The sequence below is a fragment of the Enhydra lutris genome, unplaced genomic scaffold (assembly GCF_002288905.1).
Source record: "Enhydra lutris kenyoni isolate GAN:26980312 unplaced genomic scaffold, ASM228890v2 scaffoldscaffold12, whole genome shotgun sequence".
Lineage (NCBI taxonomy): Eukaryota > Metazoa > Chordata > Mammalia > Carnivora > Mustelidae > Enhydra > Enhydra lutris.
In genome coordinates, this window is record NW_019154096.1 from 38238477 (window position 1) to 38258031 (window position 19555).

At 39.6% G+C, this 19555-nt stretch overlaps 1 protein-coding gene across 1 annotated transcript in view; it reads left to right on the forward strand.

The window, feature by feature from the left end:
- LOC111144836 (bone morphogenetic protein receptor type 1A) overlaps window positions 1-19555 on the forward strand; it is a 140434-nt gene that overhangs the window by 74107 nt on the left and 46772 nt on the right. Inside the window, exon 2 of the mRNA XM_022499358.1 lies at window positions 192-306. The gene's annotated coding sequence lies outside the window, so the exon portion shown is untranslated. The remainder of the gene's footprint in view (window positions 1-191; window positions 307-19555) is intronic.

Sequence of the window (19555 nt, forward strand, 5' to 3'; positions counted from 1 at the left end):
AGTTGAAAGTATGCAAAATGGGAAACTTCTTTGGGTAGAGGTTGGGAAAATGGTAAAGTGACATATTAAAGTACTTTAGAATTTTCATTGGCTTTACGTTGAAAATGTATAATTTTACACCTGACAAATGTTCAGTATTGCTTTTGCATGTTTCTTTTAGTCTAAATTAGTTCCTTTTTTTTTAAAAACAGATTTATGAAAATATGCATCAGTTTAATACTGTCTTGGAATTCATGAGATGGAAGCATAGGTCAAAGCAGTTTGGAGAAAACTGGAAGTACAGTTTTATCTAGCCACATCTCTGAGGTAAGAAGAAGACTTTTAAGAAAATAACTAGAATAATATGAATATTTTCATTTGTTAACAATTGAAAATAGTCTGGGAAGGTGGGAGGGTGGATGGGCTAAATGGGAGATGGGCATGAAGAAGAGGAGCACGTGTTGAGGTGAGCAACTGGGTGTTGTGTGTAAGTGATGAATCGCCAGATTCTGCTCCTGAAACCAGTACCACACTTTATGTTAACTGACATGAATGTAAATAAAATCTTGGAAGGAAGAAAAAAATTGAAAATAGTCCTTCTGTATGTATTACTGCTGCAACTTTATTTTAGCTTCTTTAGTTTCTTTAATGACTCCTTATGAGTTCATAAGTAGATCTAATATATTTTTCTCTTCTTATAAATGTTGAACCTCTTCAGAAATAAAAGGTACTTATTTATTACTGATATCACTTCCTTCACTCTAATTATAGAAAATAAGCATTAGATGATATATAGAGATATATTTATTCCCTCTAAAGATGACCAAGCAGAGTTCAGAATGATGGATTGTATTAAAAATGGATATTTATATTATTTTGAAACTTTTACACATTATAGACTTAAGAATAAAAATGTATTAAAATATAGTTCTTTGGAGATTGAATTTATTTAAAGAAGCAGGAACTGCAGTAACACCAGGGATAGGGGAGAAGAAGCCATTCTAAGACCATATGTACGGGGAAGTCAGGTTCATTATTTTCAGTCCATTTGCAGACTCAGATTATCAGGTAAAAGGTTTGAATTCTTCAGGGATCTCTATTATAGAAAAATGACTAGGACATACACTGTGAAGCAGTCTATACTTTCTCCTCCTGGAGTAGTTGGCTTTGCTCCCTGCTGCTGCTTCCTGAGCAGGCACTCTTTTTTCTCACCCTGCCCCACTGGTGTCTTTGCTCTTTTGAAAAATACTTATGATTTTTTAATTGTCTCTTATTAGGCTCAATACTCTTTGATCACTGTAGTAGCTGTCATTTTCCCTTTTTTGCAGTTCTCTTGGTTTCTGTGACCCTGTGTTCTTCTAGTTCTACTTCTTTAATTACTCCTTCATAATTTCTCTCTTTTCCCTCCTGCTACTCTTAAGTAACAACATCCACAAGCTTTTATCTTTTTCTTTATGTTTTTCCTAATCTCATTTCAACAGTCACCTCTAAAGTGATCTCTCTCAACCTTACATCTCAGTTGCGACCCTCTCTCTAACTTTCAGTCCCATATTTCCAGCTGCTTGCTTCACACCAGGGTTCCCACACCTGTTACTGGACCTCTCTCTGTCACCCACGTTCAGTCTCAGTGCCGAATCTCATTCCTCGCTTTTTCCTTCCTGCCCTCAGTCAGAGATCCAGTACCATCCCTTAATCTCTATAATGTGCCGTGAATGTTTCCCTCCTCTCTTTTCCAGTCCCCCCATCAGCATCCTAGGTTAGGCCTTTCTGTTAACATTTCTCCTGAAATATTGCCTGGCTCTCCCAGCTTTGTGCCTCTTTTTGTTCCGTTTCCCTCTCCATGTTATTGCCAGCTGAAATCTTCTGAAAGATAATTCTGCATGTACTGTCAGGGACTCTTTTTTGGCCTGCCGAAGTAAGGACAAACTACTTTAGTGGTAAAAGTCTCTGAACAGTATAGCTTTAAGTGAATAATAACCTTTGCGTGGATCCATTCATTTCCTTCTCCCTTTAAACACTTACTAAATACCTACTATGCCAGGCACTATGTTAGGCACTGAGGATACAAAATGTTCGGTGAAATGGGTTCCTTGCTTTTGTTCTTGAGGTAGTTTGCTTAGAGGTGAGTATGCAAACAGCTGATTCAAGTGCAGTTGGAAAAGTGCCATATGAAATTGAAAAAGTGTGTTAGGCAACACCTACAAGAGCTTCAGCACTGTTAGAGAGTATTGTCAGGGAGGCTTCACATAGGAAATGATACTTGAGTTGTGTCTTGAAAGATGAGTGAAAGATTGCTGAGTGGAATTTGGGAGGTGAGAGAATTGCGTGCACAGAACCCAACATAAGGAAGGGAAGCTTGAGATGTATCTACTGTACAAAAGACAGGAGAAATCATTGTACGGCTTGAATTCAGGATATGAGAGAGGCTTCGAGGGACAAGGCAGGAAGAGATCTTCATTGTGAAGAACTCCAAATGCTATGGTAGGGAGTTCAGGCTTTATTTTGTTAATAGTTGGCAGTCACTAAAAAATTTTAACAGAGGCATTTCAGGATCATAATTTTGTTCTGTTAAAATTAATCTGACAGGGGCGCCTGGTGGCTCAGTTGGTTAAGCGTCTGCCTTTGGCTCAGGTCATGATCCCAGGGTCCTGAGATGGAGCCCCACGATGGGCTCCCAGCTCAGTGGGGAGCCTGCTTCTCCCTCACCTCCCTGCTCTTGCTCTCTCTCACTATCTCTGTCTGTCTGGCTCTCTTAAATAAATAAATAAAATCTTTAAAATTAATCTGGCAGTGATATGGATGATAGTTTGGAAGGGGGAGACAGATCCCAAAAGCAGAGACAAGTAGGATTCTCTTAATTGTTTCAAGCGAGAAATAATGAGGCTCTTGATTAAGGTAGGGATGACCTTAACCTGAAATTATAAAAACCTGTTAACATTGGTTATTTAGCAGGTGTTTAATTTTCTTTTTCTGTACCCCTGCATGTGTGTATGATACCCCTCTGCCTGTAATTTGAAATTGCCTTGTATTTCTCTCTGCTCTCTGTTCATATTATTTTCTCCTGACATGCTTTTTCCACTTTTCTTTCTTGTGGAAGGCCTGTCAACTTTTAAAGACCCACCTCAAGTGCCAATTCTTGAGGTCCTTTCTGATCTATAACTGTATATCTATATAAAATATGTAAATGTCATTTTATAATATTTATTAAAATATTAAAATACCAAAAAATAAAAATTTGATTAAAAATTTAATAAAACATTTTAAATTTTATTTAAACTTTTTATTTATTTTTCAAAATTTTAAATATTTGAAATTTTAAAAATAAAAAAATTAATAAAAATATTTTAAAATAAAATATTTTAATATTTAATAATATATAAATATTATAGGTGTATTTTTAAGAGCAAGTGAGTACATGCGATGAGTGCTGGAGGTGAAGGGAATGGGTAGAGGGAGAGGGAGAGGGAGAATCTTAAGCAGTCTCCATGTCCAGTGTGGAGCCTGATACAGGGATTGATCTCACGACCCTGAGATCATGACCTGAACCAGTATCAAGAGCCGGTCACTTAACTGACTGAGCCACCCAGGCGCGCCCCCCCCCCCCGATCTATATTTCTTTTGACTGTAAGAAATGTTCCTTCCTAGTTTAAGGCCTCAGAGCACTTACTTTTGTTCTGCAGGGTATTACTTATTTTGGTCCTTGTTAAACTATGTAACGGCAAGTCACAAAGGAGAAATCAGAAAAAACAAAGAACGTGGTCCCCGTCCTCTGTTTCTAGTTGTATCCTGTAAGGTATGTGTGTAAGTAATATGAGTAATGATAACCAACACTGCCAGGTAAAAGTGATAAATGCCAGAAGAGTAAATCATTACTTCTTAATCAGGGTTCTATAGCACTTAGAAGTATAGACAGAACATAGGAGGGATTATTTGAGGTTTTGGAAGATGAGTAGAATTTGGGTAGGTAAAGAAAGAATTAAAAGGTATTTCTAGAGAAGCTGATTGATAGAAAGTGAATATTTCCCTAAGAATATAGTAGAGATCTTGGAGAGGGTAGGAAGTGTGACATAAAACTTTACTTTATGGAAATTGTGCTAGCATTGATTTGTGAATGTATATCATTAGAGAAATGGAATGAGGAGTCAGGGAGCCCAGAAGGTTGTAGGAGCTGTTAGGTTTGAAGTAATCAGAATTTAATCCCAGTAGTAGCAGTGGAAATGGAAAAGAAAGACCATGTGTAATAGATACTGTCAAGAAAGAAGGAATAGTAATTTCTGACTGGATGTTGGAAAGAGGTGATGATGTCTATGCGTTCTCTCTGGATAGTACAGATAATGTTGGGCGGTGTCAATAGCAAACATAAGTAATTTTTCAAATCTGGTTGGATCTAAGTGTAAAGAAACATTAAAATTAAAGTTCTACTATCTTACTGGTTTCTTCATCTATTTATATGCAAGAAATATTTTTGTACATTATTTTTCAAACCTTAGCATATTGTAAGGGAGATATTATGAAAAAAGCAAAGTATTGCCTTTTTATTCTTACTTTTTAAAGTAATTTTTAAAAAGTAATTGCCTTTTTTTAAAAGAGCAGTTTTTATTTTTATTTTTATTTTATTTTATTTTTTTAAATATTTTATTTGTTTATTTGACTGACAGAGATCACAAGTAGGCAGAGAGGCAGGCAGAGAGAGAGAGAGAGGAGGAAGCAGGCTCCCTGCGGAGCAGAGAGCCCGATGCGGGGCTCGATCCCAGGACCCTAGGATCATGACCTGAGCCGAAGACAGAGGCTTTAACCCACTGAGCCACCCAGGCGCCCCTAAAAGACCAGTTTTTAAAGAAAGAAATACTGTTCTGGGGTGCCTGGGTGGCTCAGTTGTTAAACAGCTGCCTTTGGCTCAGGTCATGATCCTGGGGACCTGGGATCAAGCCCAGTGATAGCTTGGACACTTTGCTCAGCAGAGTCTGGTTCTCCCTTTCCCTCTGCCCTTCCTCCCTGCTTGAACTTGCTCTCCCTCCCTCTCTCTTTCTCTCTGTGTCAAATAAATAAAATCTTTGGGGGAAAAAAAAGAAATACTGTTTTGTTCATATTTATCTCTTTCGCTATAGTTTTATTTATTTATTTTAAAGATTTTATTTATTTGTTTGACACAGAGAGAGAGAGTGAGAGAGGAAACACAAGCAGGTGGAGTGGGAGAGGGAGAAGCAGCCTTCCCACCAAGCAAGGGGCCCAATGCAGGACTTGACCCTAGGACCCTGGCATCATGACCTGAGCTGAAGGCAGATGCCCAATGACTGAGCCACCCAGGTGCCCCATCTCTTTTGCTGTAGTTTTAAATACTATGTACTATTTAGTAAAAGAATGTTTAAAATATTTTTTTAAAGATTTTATTTATTTATTTGACAGACAGAGATCACACGTAGGCAGAGAGGCAGGCAGAGAGAGAGAGGAAGGGAAGCAGGCTCCCCGCAGAGCAGAGAGCGCAATGTGGGGCTCGATCCCAGGACCCTGGGATCATGACCTGAGCCGAAAATATTTCTTTAAGTATAATTCTGACACTTTTACTGAAGGGTGGTATCTTGTTTTAATGGAATTACTGCTCAGCGAATTGGGATCTATGAAGAAATTCATGAAGCAGAATTCAAGTTTCAAGTTAACAGATAAGATTAGTATGGTAATGTCCTTAGAGAAATATCTTATAGTGAGGTTCTTAGTTACCTCATGATATAAAACTAACTAATCTTGATGCTTTTATTAAAGTTCTTTTCAACCTTTAGTTGACTGATTTAGGATTTTGAAATAGTTAGAAATATTCCAACATTTCATACTGAAAATTAAGTAGTCACTGTTTTATAATTATACATTGTGTAACTGGAAGATGTTACATTATTGAGGAAAGCTTTGTGATTGAATTATTATCAGGTTTTCTCTTTAAAGTCAGTCTAGTTAAGCTCTCAAAGTAATTAATATTTGTACTCTATTACATTCATATGTGTATATTTTTTAAAAGAGCCCCTTATCTCAGAATAGTGACAGCAGTGTTCCCTGAAGCGTGGAATGGGTGCTGCAGGTAGTTTTCGGAATCATTTCAGATCATAACAGTTGAATTTTAAAAATATGTTCACAGTTGTATATTTACTTTGAGAACCTCCAATTCATAACATCAAGTAATACCGACTTTTCCGTTTAATACTGTGACAGTACATTCAGACTGTGATTCAGAAACCTGAGTTAAACATGTCTTCTGTTTATGGCAGCAAAATTATTTTGTTCTTTATTAAAATCCCTCAAATGATTTATTTCATTTCCTTCCTTCTTGATTGCCTCTTTTTCATCTCCTGCTCTAGGAAACCACTCTAATTTGTTTACGTCCTTGAATGAACGTATAGTGTTATTGGTGTGTGCGTATGTATGTATTTAATTGACTTAGTTAGGTTTTGCTATATATGGTCTGCCCCAATTTTCCACTGTTTTGTTCAGCACTAGAAAGTTAAAATCTCTCTCTTGCTGTGTATATACTTACATGTTCATTGCTTTTTACCTTTAGTGCACCACAGCGTACTGCACCATGTCCTGCTACTTTATAAAGAGGCAGCATGCTCTTGTTCAAGCACAGGCAGTGGAGCCAGTGGTTTTAGTTTGAGTCCTGACGGCACCACTTCTTAGTCTGGGCTCCTTTGAAAGTAGAACCTGAGAAAAGGACTTAATGGCTGGGCGGTTTATTTGCGAGGTGATCCAAAGACACAGAGGAAATGGGACATGTGAGGGAGGTTACATATAGTGTGTTAAGGAGCTAGTTATCACTGTGGGCAACTGGGGTTCAGTTCTTCTGGGAACCGTCTGAATGCACCTTAGTATTGTCCCACCAAAGGACAGGGGGCTGGGACGTTTATCCACTGACTTTCATCTTCTGTTCATTGAAGACTGCTCCTGGAGCTTTAATGCTAGCATTTATGTGGCTGTGTCTACTTACTGCTGGGCAGTCTTCTTTAGGTTTGGAGAAAACCCTGAGGAGCAAAACAGCAGCGTCTTGGCTTACACTTGGTGTCAGATGTTGTCGGGCGGTGCAGAGAACTGTCCGCTGTAGCTGTGCTGAGGTGAAAGGCAGGCTGAGGGGATAGCACCACAAGTGTTTGCCTGCCCCTTTTGTTACTCAGATTGCCTCATGTTCCAGTAAGCCCACTCAGTCTGCTTCAACTTGGGGGCTGGTTATAACTACTGTTATAGTGGAACAAGCTATAGTCCCCACTACTGTAGCTGGTTCTGAGGCCATAATTGATATTCCTCTTGTGCTACTCTGTAAACCCTGGGACGATGGTGCTGGCATAAGGTATACATGGGCAAGGAAGACAAACTTGCATCTTGAATGGCAGTGGCAGTAATTAGGTCACCTTCATAAGGAGGAGCCCATGCTGTTGGGCCTGTGTAAAGCCTTCCTCCCTTTACCGTGGCTCCTCCATTCATGGCCCTGTTGGTCAAGCATTGAGGTGGCTGATAGCAAAAGCTTGCTGTAGTTAACCGACCAGTCATTTCCTCTATAGTTGGGAATGGTGTTAAACACACCTCTTCTTTTAGTGCTTTTAGTGGGCATTACCGTAAGACATAAAGATCAACACTTTGCACTGACTCTCATAGAGCCATCAACATGCCTTTTGTTCAGGTGCCTTGTGTCTTATTTTCTAGTGTTTCCATCCCCCTAACCAGTCAGCCATACCATTTGCCACTCCCAGGGAGTCCATGCATGTTTTTTCTTCTCTGGTCACTTCTCCCTTCACCATGCCTGCCAAGACAATTTCTCCTCTTCATTGTCTTTCAGAGTCCTCCAAGGAAGGCTGCAGAGCAGTAGTGGTCCAGTTTTGACTTGTCACTGGCAGCCAGGCCCCAGGTTTTTCTTTTTGTCATTGGTCACCAGGAACCTACCATAAAGTTGTTGGTGTGAGCAAAAGTAAAGACATCTGTGTGATGGGAGTTAGTGACGTGAGGTTCTGGGCTACCACTTGGAATTCACTAGAACTCTAGAGCCCTCTAGAACTGCCTAGGTCCTGTTATAGAAATACCATTTCCATCATTAAGTAACTTGCTGCTGCACCTGACCTTGGGACTTGGTGGATTATGATGGGTCGCTCTGGTCACTAAATCCTGGATCTTCCATGGTTCCATTCCTTACTAGGGTGCAATATCATGCCAGGAGCTACACTTTTCATACAGCGTTATAGAGGTCATATCCTTGCCCCAGAAGGTCTAGATGTCTATCCTCCATCTCTTCTGGTGGAACTTGCCAGAGATTCTGCGTGGCCTCTCTGTCTACCACAGATTATCTCTAGTACATTTGAGTTGATTGAACATCAGGACAGCTTTGCACTGCAGCTTAATCTGCTGAGAGCCCCTTCTTTTCTGGTCCATCAGCCTTCTGATGACTCAGAACTTTAGAAAAATTTTCTAAATGTATAGTCATCTTTCACTGAGCATTAATTCTCAATTAGGATATAAAAAGATTGAACAAAGATTGAGTTCCTTAAGGGGAGGTGCAGGGCAAGGGTCATGATAAGGAATGTGGAGTGTACCCTTCTTGCTGGGCCCTCTTCATTGGCTCTTCATTGGTTGCATAGCTGTTAGTGTTTTTTTAAATTTTTTATTTTTAATTTATTTATTTGAAAGACAGAAAGAGAGATAAGGTAGCAAAGAGAGAGACAGCATGAGTGAGGAGGAGGAGGAGGAGCAGGCTTCTTGCTGAGCAGGGAGCCCGACATGGGGCTTGATCCCAGGACCCCAGGTTCATGACCTGAGTGGAGGGCAGATGCTTAACCAATGGGCCACTCAGGTCCCCCCCTCCTTTTTTTTCTTTTAAGATTTTTTTAAAGCTGTTCATGTTTGAGTTCCTTAGGAGAAAAGCAATAATTGAGAAGCACATCATCTGCCAGCACCATAGAAACCCAGAGATGCCCCCCTTTCTTCACATTGGCGTACTGTTGGCATAATAGTGGTGCCCTCTTTGAAATGCTCTGACCTTGTCTTTGGGGGCGAAATCTTGCATTGGTATCCTGCTCGCCAGCTCCTGTACTCTGACATCCATGAGTTGCTTCTCCTTTACTGGTGAGACTGACGCCCTGGGTGTCCTGCATGAGCACTATTGCCCATTCCCTTCTGTTCCATCTAAGTAGAAGCCACCTGTTCTTATTTTGAGCTTAGCTTTTCTTGTGCTTGCTGAATTCTCTTTAAGCAAATTCCATTTTTTTTGCACCCACTTCTGGGGGTCTTGGGTTCCCTAAGCATTTGTTTAGCTTTGGCTGTAGGCATCCATTGTTCAGTGGCAGACCAGTCCGGATAGAAGTTGGAGTGTTTCTGCTGTGGGCTGATAACAGTGTAGCTAACAAACTGTTCCTGATTTCTTGGAGCTCTGGGAGGAGTCTCCTCAGGGCCTCCACACACTGGCAACTGCTAGATTCTTGAGCAGTGTAGTGAATCTGTTAGATCTAACAGCATTTTAAAACCCTGCATTGCAGAAAACCAATTATAACTCCACGCTTGAAGAAAAGATGAGTTCTACCCTTACCATTGAGTTCTACCCTTTCTTTTGGTATCTCCCAGCACACCATTGAAAATTTTGTCTTACACCTCCTCTCCCTTTTTTTTTTTTTTTTTTTTTAGATCGATTTCTTTATTTTAGGGAGAGAGAGAGCTCAGGGTGGGAGACAGGCAGAGGGACAGAGAGAATCTCCAGCAGACTCCCTGAGATCATGACCTGAGCCAAAACCAAGAGTCAGGCACTCAATTGACTGAGCCACCCAGGCACTCCACACCTACTCTCTTCTGTAGAGAAATCTAGAACTCATCCTATAGACATCCTATGGACTTTGCCCTCTGGCTCTTGGGTTATTATGCTATCCACTTACCCCTACCCCCCCACCTCCAAGGGAGACAGAAAGCTTATTCCCATTGTCTTCAGTGAAGAATGCCTCCTCATAACTACAATATTATTCTTATTTATGTATGTATGTATATAGGCTCTGTGCCCAGTGCAGAGCCCAGTGCAGGGCTTGAACTCAGGACCGTGAGATCAAGACCTGATCTGAGATCAAGAGTCAGACACTTAACCACCTGAGCCACCCAGGTGCCCCTGATAATCCATTCTTCTTAACTGAAGTTGGTGGGTACGCTCCTGACTTTCTTATTTGATCTTTCTCTGTGTTGGGTACTTTCAGGTTTAGGTAGCCGTTTGTGTTACTACAGCTATATGTGATACTGTGGGGGAGAGCATGCCACCGGATTTCAGCAGCATCTTTTCATCTTCTGTAGTGACCTTTCAATTCCTATCCTTATCCTCCATCTCAAGTACTTCCTTCCTGCTCTAGTGTCTTACACTTTCACCTGTTTGTAATGTGGTTTCCAATCCAGGTATCTCAGAAATTCCAGTTTAACTCTTGAGCTCATCTGTTTCCTCCCTATTCTTCCTTTCTTATATTCCTCCCTTGCTTGCTCCCATCTGCTCTTTGTTTGTAAGGGACTAATAAGGAGATCTGATGAGCTTTTCTTATATAAAATCTTGAACAGTATACACCAAAGCCTGTGTTCCTCCTCACTGCCACCCCACTCCACCGCCCTTCTTACTACCCGCCAGCCCATTTCCAGTACGGTGACCTCTACTTCTTATTGTCACCTTGGTGTGTTTAGGTATTCTGCTTCCTCTTGAATTAATTTTGGTATTTAATACCATTCTAAAAAAAAATCAGACACTGCTTTATTTTCAGATTTATTCTTATAAAATTATTCATGATGAGAATACTTGCTTCATAAAGTTAGTAAGAGGATTAAATGAATTAATATATTGAAGTAGGTAGACTATATTAAATTTCTTATTTCATACTATTAAAAAAGTATGATAAGAAAAGCCTAATGAACTTAGAGCTAAGATAATTCAAAACATGAAATAAGCCAGAAATATTTTAAGAAGAGGGCTTTTGAGTATATTCCTGTTTCAGGACCTGGATCTAAATTTCTTTTCTCCTATACCTAGGAGTCACCAGAGGTGATAATAGGAGTGAAGTTCATGAGCTAGTACTTGGATAGAGATTGTTGGATTGGTAGTTACTGGCTAAAACTGTAAGGTTTGGAGAGGCATTTTCAGATGCCAGTATACTTCTAAAGAATGTTAGAATATATATGTGGTTTTTGTAGTGGGTTTAACTCTTCAGTTATGTTTCCCTTAAGATATTAATATATTTTTTATTCATTTATTGAACATGTATTGCTTTGCTTAGTAATGTGCCAGAAAATGGAGATTACAAAAGCTGCAAGATAAGTCCAGACATCACCTGACAATGTATATCTCTTAATAGGAGGAGTTATATCTGCTTCATTTACTGTTGTGTAAGAAGTGTAGAGCACATACCAAGGAATTAATAATTAATTTTTTTTTAAGATTTTATTTATTTATTTGACAGAGATCACAAGTAGGCAGAGAGGCAGGCAGAGAGAGAAAGGAGGAAGCAGGCTTTCCGCGGAGCAGAGAGCCTGATGCGGGGCTCGATCCCAGGACCCTGGGATCTGACCTGAGCCGAAGGCAGAGGCTTTAACCCACTGAGCCACCCAGGTGCGCCCCAATAAGTAATTTTTAAATGAATGTTAGCCAAGAGCCATGAAGCAGCTATGGTACATGTTCTGGGTGCACCAGCCATACAGAGATAGGACACCTCTCTCAGCCTGATGAATAAGGATCAGGGATTGCCTGCCAAGATTACTCATAGATCAAGTCTTAAAGAATGAATTAAAGTTAACCTGGTAAAGCCCAGAGGCTGTACAGAAGAATGGAAGTCTGGGGGAATGCCTGTGAAGATAGAGTGCTACAGTGATTTCAGTATAGGTGGAGCATTGTAAGGATATGGAGGAGTGGGAGGATGGTGTTAGAAAACCCTGCAGAAGCCAGGTTCTAACAATACTTCTTATGTCTTGGTAATTCCACCCTATTAAAATGCAAATATTCATGGATTTTTAAGCAGAGAATATGACAAGTTCATTTGTTCTAGACGTTAACATTTATTAAATGTGACCATTTACTAGGATATACAGCAAATTCTAATACATTTCAAAATATTTAATAATTCTGATACATTCCAAATAATCATATCAACCATATTTTCTGCCAAGAAATGCACTTAAGTTAAAAATGAGTAACAGGGGCGCCTGAGTGGCTCAGTCGGTTTAAGTGTCTGCCTTCAGCTCAGGTCATGATCCTGGGGTCCTGGGATCGATCCCCACATCTGGCTCCCTGCTTGGCAGGGAGCCTGCTTCTCCCTCTCCTCCCAGCTCCTGCTCTCTCTTGCTATTTTGGTCTCTCTCTCTCTCTCAAATAAATAAGTAATCTTTTAAAAAATGAATAACAAACAGTATATACAAATCTGTGGTTGTAAATTTAAAAACATACTTCTATAATCCCAGAGGTGAAAAGTAAAATGACAATACAAATCAGAAAACACCTAGAACTAAACAATAAAGAAAATTTGGATATTAATACTTGCCTGACACACTGAAGCCTCAAATACTCATATTAAAAATACTAATAAGCTAAGCATCTAACAAATTAGGAAAAGAACAACAGAATAAATTCAAGATGGATAATGAAGGTAAAAGCCAGCATTTCTGCAGCTTCTGGTGGTATAGTCAGTTGAGTGTCTGACTCTGTTTTGGCTTGGGTTGTGATCTCAGGGTTGTGGGATAAAGTCCTGTGTTGGGCTTTGTGCTCAGCTGGGAGTCTGCTTGGAGTTTTTTCCTCTCCCTCTGCCCACCCACCTTGTACATGTGTGTGTGCTCTTTCTCTCAAATAAATAAATAAATAAATAAATAAATAAATAAATAAATAAATCTTAAAACAACAACAAAACTCCACACTTACTGTCTAGCCCTTGCATTGTTCCATATGCTTTACAGGGATTATCTTATTTAATCTTTATAACCTTGTGGAGTGACTACTGTTATTATTCCCATTTTATAGATGAGAGGACTGAGGCACAGAGAGAAACTTCTGCAAGCTTCTAGCTAATCTGTGATAGAATTGGGGTTTGAAATTAATGGAAAAAATATTTTTTTTAAAAGATTTTATTTATTTTTTTGACAGAGAGAAATCACAAGTAGGCAGAGAGGCAAGCAGAGAGAGAGAGAGGAGGAAGCAGGCTCCCTACAGAGCAGAGAGTCCGATGTGGGGCTCGATCCCAGGACCCTGAGATCATGACCTGAGCCGAAGGCAGAGGCTTAACCCACTGAGCCACCCAGGCGCCCCGAAATAATATTTTTTAAGACACATAAGAGAGGATTACGAAAACCAAAAATTGGTTCTTGAAAAGGCTAATAAGATAAACCATTTGAACAATCAAGAAAAACCCAGAAAGCACACATAGTATTGGGCATGTAAAGGGGAGAGTGTAACTTCAAATATAGAAGAGATTTTTTTTTTTTCTTAAAAATAAGAGAATACCTTGAGTAACCTCATGTCAGTACATTTTATAATTTAAGTAAAATGACAATTTTCTTTTAAAAAAACGAAACAATAAATTGACTCTGACTAAATAGAAAACCTGGATTTTTTTATAATTATTAGAGAAATTTGATTTATACTGAAAGATAGTTCCCTCCCATGTACTCATGGATAAGCCCTTGGCCCAGATGATTTTATTATTTTTTAAAGAGTTTATTTTTAAGTAGTCTCTATATTCAGTATGGGGTTTGGACTCAGCCCCAAGATCAAAAGTCACGTGTTTCACCATCTGAGCCAACCATACACTCCATGGCCCAGATGATTTTAAGACTGACTTTTGTCAAACTACTCTAGTGGTAGATATATCCAAATTTATATATATATTGTACCAGAGAACAGCAAAATAGGGAAAGTTCCTCAGCTTATGCTATGTGGTTAGTATAACTTTGATATCAAAACTAGACATGGATAATACAATAGGCACGTCTTACTTATGAGCATAGATACAAAACCTAACAAAATATTAGCAAAACAAATCTAGGAGTGTATTTAAACAATTGTATCTACAATATTGTGGTACAGTTCTGATAATACCTACCCACAGATATAAGGGCACAGTCCCCAACGAGATTACCCTTACTTGAGATGCCAGTAACAAGTTTGGGGGTTTCCAGGCTGCTTGGACTTCTCACAAACTGGCTGCAAATCCAGAAGGATTCCATGATCCCCTCAGATTTTATTTGACGATTTAGTAAAATGACTCACAGGATTCAAGAAAGTGGTACATGTACAATGATCATTTGATTCTAAGGGATACAGATTGGCGCCAGCCAAATGAAGAGACACATATGGTGAGGTCTGGGAGTATTCCAGATGGGGAGCCTCCTCTCCCCTGGGAATCAGGGTATGTCATCTTCCTGAAACATTGATATATTTACCAACCAGGAAACTTAGCTATGGTATATAGTGTTTTTAATGGTGTTTCATTGTGTAGGTGTAGTTGGATAATTGGCCACATAATTGAACTCATTATTCAGCCTTGTCCCCTCTCCAACCCTCTGATCACATGGTTGTCCATTTTGGTGACCAACCTCCATTCTGAGTCATAAAATCAGGTATGATCTATAAGACTTGTGCATAACAAAGACACTGCTAATACTGGGACATTCCAAAGATTTACTTTAGGGGTTCCCTTCTAGGGACTAGGGACAAAGACCAGACAATTTATTATTCAATAATGACAAAATTGAATTTATCCCAGGAATCCAAGGATAGTGTGTTAATTATTGCTGCATAACAATTTATCCCAAAACTTAGGGACTTGAAACAATGAAAACTTAACCAGGACACTAAGAGCAGTTCACTGGGTGATTTTGGTTCAGGGTATCTTAAGAGATTGTAGTTAGGATGTCAGCAGGGGCTACATTCATCTGAAAGCTTGATTGGGGGGTGGGAAGGGGATCTCCTTCCAAGGTGGTACACTCAAATGACTATTGGCAGGAGGCCTCAGTTCCTCAGCCCAGATTGAATGACCCAGGAAAGAGCAAAGAGAAAGCTGCATTGCCTTTTAAGACTACTCACAGAGCACATACTTTGTCACTTTCACTTTCTGCTGTTTGTTAAAAGGGAGTTATCCAATATAGCATACACTCATCTATCATATAGTCCACTTTGAAAAATGTAAAAAGATTTGTGGTCATCTTTAAGAACTACCACAGATGGTTTACTCTTTAAGAAAGCTCTTAATATGGATTATTGTGATTAATTTTTCCACTAATATGGATTATTACTAATTAAATTATCCATTAATGCATTGAAGGAGGAAAACACTGATCATATCAATAGATGGAGAAAAAACAATAAAATTGAATCCCGTTTGTGTTGAAAACTCTTAGCAAACTTAGAAGGGAACTTCTTTTTTTTTTTATGCTTTTTTTTTTTAATTTTATTTTTTATAAACATATAATATATCCCCAGGGGTACAGGTCTGTGAATCGCCCGGTTTACACACTTCATAGCACTCACCATAGCACATACCCTCCCCAATGTCCATAACCCCACCCCCCCCAACCCCCCTGCCCCCATCAACCCTCAGTTTGTTTTGTGAGATTAAGAGTCACTTATGGTTTGTCTCCCTCCCAATCCCATCTTGTTTCATTTACTCTTCTCCTACCCCCTTAACCCCCCATGTTGCATCTCCTCTCCCTCATATCAGGGAGATCATATGATAGTTGTCTTTCTCCGATTGACTTATTTCGCTAAGCATGATATCCTCTAGTTCCATCCACGTCGTCGCAAATGGCAAGATTTCATTTTTTTTTGATGGCTGCATAGTATTCCATTGTGTATATATACCACATTTAGAAGGGAACTTCTAAGGAGGAATTGACATACATGATATTGAGGCTTTCTATACCTAATGTAGTATGTCTTTCCCTGTGTTAAAGTGTATACTGTGTCCTTCAGGAGTATTTAAAAATTGTCCCTTTTTTTTTTTAAGATTTTATTTATTTATTTGACAGATAGAGATCACAAGTAGACAGAGAGGCTGGCAGAGAAAGAGAGGAGGAAGCAGGCTCCCCGCTGAGCAGAGAGCCTGAAGTGGGGCTCGATCCCAGGACCCTAGGATCATGACCCAAGCCAAAGGCAGAGGCTTTAACCCACTGAGCCACCCAGGTGCCCCAAAATTGTCCTTATTTTTTAAAAAAAATTTTTTTCCATATATCAGTGTTGTATTTGGAAGTACAAAATGGTACAGTTCCAATGAAATTACCAAAATATCTACTAAGACTACAAGTAGAGCCAGAATCCTACTTCTGGACTTTTGCCTTGCAGATTTATTTGCTCAAGCAACAGCAGAAGCAGCTATTCGGGTTTATGTATTACTAAGGCTCAAGAGAGGGAAGTGAATTGGCCAGGATCAGCTAGCTGGTTAAGGCAGAATTAAAACTAACTCTTAGGTCCCCTAAAAGACTATGCTATATATTATCCTTTCCTTATTTAAAAAAAAAAAAAAAAAGTGTTTTTTTGATGCAGAACTCAAAATCACAACCCTGAGACCTTGACCTGAGCTGAAATCAAGAGTCAGTCACCGAACTGACCGAACCACCTGTGCACCCCTTTTTATTTTTTGCTTTTTAATTTCTGTTTTATTTTTTGCCTTTTTAAAAAATAAACATGTAAGTTGGTAGGTATTTACACTAAGTATCTCAGCTGAAAGATACTAAAAGAAAAAAAAAGTACATCCCATGCCATAGAACTTCTTTGGTAAAGCACTCTAAACCAGCACATTTAGTGGTGGTAATGTTCTGACACAGAGTAACAAAATGAAAAGTAGATGTTTTGTCCATAGGCCAGAAGTGCTTCCTGGGTTTCCAAGTGCTGCTTCCCATTTAATAAATTGGAATTTGTAATCTTGAGGGTGTTCTTTTGTAGACCTACATTTCGCAAGGTTTAGTTTCCTATAGTTTGTGGTTAAATACAGGGAAGAATTACTAATGATCTGATTGTAACACCCTCTGGTCTTATTCAGGGCCTTTGGTGACTTACAATTTACATATAAATATTACCTTTGAACCTTTACTTGTGCCTCCTTACTGAAATATTGCAGTTGAGTTTAGATAGTCCTTTGAAGTTCCTTTTGTCAGACCATGTTGTTTGTACCAAAGAGAGGGCTGTATTTTCTTTTTGTCTGTGATTATTTCCGCAATTATTTAACTTGCTTTAACTATGTGGTACTGTCAAAGTATAACCCAAGCCATTGTTTGCCTTAAGCAATATTTTAGATCTTGAGACGTTATGTTTACTTATACAAGACTTTATTAAGACCTTTAATTTATATCTCAAACTCGAGTACATGCAGTGAAAAGAGTGGAAAATTTTCCTCACAGGATCTTGACACAAGTCAGGGCTCAAAGTGAGCAGGAGGAAGTGGTGTGGTTTTTGTATCATTTCAGTTGTGTTGAGATAAGGAAATTGAATAGTTTATCCACAGTACAGCCTGTTTGGGAAGGTCTCATTTGTATATAAAAGTAAAAAAATTTGGCATGATGTTTTAATTCCTTCTGCTATATTCAGATTCCCTCAGCAAATATTTATTTAGTACCAACTATGTGCCAAAAGCTCTTCTTGGTGCTAGAAATACAGAGTAAAAAAAAAAACACCCCAGCCCTTATAGAGCATACATTCTAGAGCAGGTAGCAAGCAGTAAACAAAATAAATAGTAAATTTTATGTCAAATTGTAGGATGACTAGTGCTAAAGAGAAAAAAAAATAGATATATATCAGGGAAGGAGGCTAGGAGTGCCAGGGGTGAAGATAGGATTACAGTTTTAAATAGGGTGAGCAGGAACACTGTTAATAAGAAAGGGATATTTGAGTAAGCCCTTGGAAGAAGTAAGGTAGCAAATCATACAGATGTCTAGGGGAGGAATGTTCTAGGCAGAGGGACCCATGAATGCAAAGGTCCTGTAGCAGAGCCAGGCCTGATATGTGTCAGGAACAAGGAGGCCAGTGCAGCTGGAGTGGAGGAGCTGGAGTCCTACGGGCCATTACAGACTTTGGCTCTTACTGTTTGTGAGCAGAGGGGGTGATGTGACCTAGTGTGCTTCCTGTCACTACTTTGGCTACTGTGTTGAGAATATACTGTAGTGGACAAGGGTAGAAGTGGGGAGACTAGTTAAGAAGCTATTCAGTAATCCAGGCAAACAGTGTTGGTGTCTTGGACCAGAGAGCAGGGGAGGTGGTGAGACGTGCATAGGTTCCGGGTATATTTTGAAAGTAGAACCAGCAGGGTTTGCTGAGAGATTGGATATGGAATATGAGAAGGAAGGAGGAAATGGCCAAGAATGACTCCCAAGATTTTGGGCCTGAGATCCTTGAAAAGTAGAGAGGCCATTAGCTGAGGTAGGAAAGACTGAGGGGGCTAGCAGATTTGGAGGGTAAGAGGAGAAAGACCCGGAGTAATAAATTATGTAGCTGCTGGACACATTATTGGGTAAATTTGTATACTACTGGAGCTATCTTTAATTCTCATACCTGTCTATGTTATTGTTTATTCAGAGTTACTCATTTTATGCTAATCTAACCCAGAATACTTAAGTGTTCCTTTCTCTTAAACCTTCCTATCGACTGGAATGTTTTTGGTTCTAAAGGAAAAACTAACTCCTTGTGACCTAAAAAATTAAAGGGAATTTATTGACTATAAACTGAAAAGTGCCTGTTATTCAGGCTTCGGGCAAGGTTGCTGCTCACTGATGGCTGTAAGGACCGGGCTTCTTTTAGTCTCCTGGCTCTGCCTTCTGGTTCCCCTTCTGGTGCCAACATAACTGCCAAAAGCTTCTTGGGCAGCTGTTTTCTTGGGCCTATTCAGTCTGAAAGAGGGACGGTGTCTCTGCAGGCCTAGCCACAGTCCTGAGACTATATTAGACTGGCTTTCCCCTGAACTTTTCATTCTGGCGTGGAGGATAGAATATGCTGAGTGGCTTAGTTTGGGACAGAGTCTTTACTCCGGAGCTTCAGGGAAACCTGTGTGCTCTGGATTTTTTTTTTAAAAATTGTAAATAGAGGGGCGCCTGGGTGGCTCAGTGGGTTAAAGCCTCTGCCTTCGGCTCAGGTCATGATCTCAGAGTCCTGGGATCGGGCCCCGCACGGGCTCTCTGCTCGTCTGGGAGCCTGCTTCCCCCTCTCTCTCTGCCTGCCTCTCTGCCTACTTGTAATCTCTGTCTGTCAAATAAATAAATAAAATCTTTAAAAAAAAAATTGTAAATAGAGGGGCGCCTGGGTGGCTCAGTGGATTAAAGCCTCTGCCTTCAGCTCAGGTCATGATCCCAGGGTCGTGGGATCGAGCCCCGCATCCGGCTCTCTGCTCAGCAGGGAACCTGCTTCTCCCCTCTCTCTGCCTGCCTCTCTTCCTACTTGTGATCTGTCAAATAAATAAATAAAATCTTAAAAAAAAAAAAAAAGAGAAAGCTCATGACTGTTTTTGAAAGGTTGATTTTTCATATTGAGTGCATAAATACAGACATATTTTGATTTCGTTTCCTGAGTGAAATATGGGTAGAAGTTTTTTGTTGTTATTTTTGAAGTTCTGCTTTGTTCTCCCCGCCC